Source organism: Melanostigma gelatinosum, assembly GCF_949748355.1.
Source record: "Melanostigma gelatinosum genome assembly, chromosome: 23".
In the NCBI taxonomy this organism is placed as follows: Eukaryota; Metazoa; Chordata; class Actinopteri; order Perciformes; family Zoarcidae; genus Melanostigma; species Melanostigma gelatinosum.
In genome coordinates, this window is record NC_136656.1 from 3,359,076 (window position 1) to 3,361,775 (window position 2,700).

Genomic DNA, 2,700 nt, shown 5'->3' on the forward strand with positions numbered 1-2,700 from the left:
TTTTTCTCTGCTTGTTATATGAATGAAAAAAAAACCGTCTGTGCTTATTTATTGTTCGTCTTTCTTTACGCATTTTAGCGTTTGAGTTCAGCTTTAGAGTTTTAATACTTTTTTATTTCTTTTTTTAAATGTACTTAAACTACTCACAGCTTATTGTTGCCATATTACATGATGGGGGTTAAAAAGTACCACAAAAAAAGCACCAATAGTATTTGTTTTGAATTAATTTACAGCATTAAAACATGAATGTGTGAGTGTTTGGTTTTGAGCACGATTCATTTTCTGTGATAAACGCTGAACATTGTTTGAACAAAACAGACGCATCAACAGCCACTTAGAGTATAAACTAATAACAGAAGTAGGATATCATTCAATTATTAGAATCAGGATGTCAAAAATGAAGTTTAAATCCCAATTATCTTCCTTAAATTGCTCAAAGGAATGTGAATTTAAACATCTACAACTCCAGCAATCTCCTGAAGAAGATTGTGCGATATGATCAGAAGCCTCGGATCAGCGATTAAATGTCTCTTCAAAAGTATGTTTTTCATGTTTTCAGAGTCAACAAACCACTTTCTCACGAATGACAACAGCCTTGAAAAGCCACAAACAAGCAGCAATACAAATCTAAAAAGGTGATGCACTCATCATAACCTTCCTCTGATTCAAGATGTATCGGTGTGTGTGTGTGTGTGTGTGTGTGTGTGTGTGTGTACACCATTAACTCAAACAAAGGTGTAATTAAAAACAATGCTGTCTATTCTGTCCTACAAACGTCCCTCTCTCCTCGCCTCTCCTCTTTCTGGCCGGCTGCCATGTGTCTGCTCCGCTAGGCGGCAGCATCGGGCCGCTGTCAGAGAACGAGTACGGCACGCTGAAAAGAAGAGAAGGAGAGAGAAAGAATTGAGGGAATAAATGGAGGAAAGGAAGAGAGACAGGAGGACAAGGGTGAAGGGGAAGGAGAAAGATAGAGGTGCTGAGGAGATGGGTGAGATGGGTGAGACGGGTGAGATGGGTGCGTGGGTGAGTGACAAAAGAGTCGATTTAAAAATGAAAAGAAGGAAAAAAACAACATGTCTGAATGACCTTTCGCAGGTGTGTGTGTGTGTGTGTGTGTGTGTGTGTGTGTGTGTGTGCTTTATCTGGGGTCAGGGTCTCCGCCTGCCTCTGTGTAACATAACAGCCGGTAATACCCCTGATCACAGTCAGAGGACCTAATTGAAGCCAGTCATATTCTTTGGAATGGAGGCGGCGCAGCAGCGTGCCGAGGACAGCGCCGACTTCTCCCAGCGCCTGATTGATCCGATAGTTTCTTCGGAAGGAGAGGGACAGGCAAGGACGGGGACGGGAGCTGGGGGTCCAAACCGGCGACCTTTCGGCTCGCAGGTCGTAAGAGTTTCAGTCATTTTTTGATTCAGGAGGAAGTAGACAGAGGAGAGAGGTGGGAAACAGAGGAGAGAGGTGGGTGATGGGATGATGTGAACCCACTGATGAGAGAACATCCAAAGGGAATTTATGCTTTTTATATACAAATATAAATATAGAGAGGACACAATGTAAAGGTGAGCGGAGGAGGAGACATCTGGGAGAAAGTAAGAAGGGAGGGAGGGAAGAAGGATGGAAGGAAAGAGAGAAAGAAAATAAAATGAAACTGAATGAGCAGGACGCTGCTCTGTCTCGCTCTCTCCGTGTGCTTAAGAGTAAAATATGGATAGAATACGGTGATAGTCTGTAAATGAAATGACCACTGAAAGGTTATGAATCAACTTTAAACTGAGACCAACATTTCCACTCCTTCAGACTGATTTTAGCCATTTCTCACAGAATCACTTTGCAATCAAATGTTAAGTTTCGGTCCAGAGGTCCGCGGTTCGTGTCCCATGATGCACCGGGAACAAGCACGGAAGAAAACACGTGAGATATTTAACTGGACACGCAGCTTATAAACATATGCGCAAAACTCCGTGCGTAAAGGCGCATCGCGTCCCTGGCAAATCTGGAGTGATCCTTTTACAGCGGTAACTTTTTTTTTACGATGGAATTTGTTGTTGATTCTAATTGAGTCAAGTGACTTTACTGGCCGCAGGTGATTAGTTCAAGAGTGCGCACGTCCTGCACGGAGACAGAAGTCACAAAAGTAACTGCAAAGCCCCGTTGCGCGCGCTCTCTCTCTCTCTCTCTCTCTCGCTCTCTCTCTCTCTCTCTCTCTCTCTCTCAGCACGCTCCAAGCCTCCTCTCCTCTCGCGCCGCTTGCCGCTTACTTTACACCACCCCTCCTTCTGAAGAGAGGCGGGGAGAGAAAGAGAGAGGGGGGGGTCCTCCAGGAGCTGAAAGAGGTGGAGCAGAGGGGAGGGATGGAGGGGGGGAGGAGGAGGAGGAGGGGAAAGAGAGGGGAGTCACTCTAGCCGACGCTGGGAGTGGGGTGGGGTTGGAGGGGGGCGACGGGAGCCCTTGGCCGCCTATTCGCCTTCCAGTTGCCTCCGCGCTACATAAACAGTCATTGGTGCCTCTGGCTCAACGCACACACAAACGCTTTACGCACGCATCCACATCCACACACACACACACACACACACTGAGGGTGACTTGTATAGGCAGCCAGCAGAGAGAGAGAGAGAAAGCGAGAGAGGGAAAGAGAGAGAGAGCGAGAGAGGAGCGCTCTCAGAAACAGAAAGGTACACAGAAAAGAGAGTGGACGCC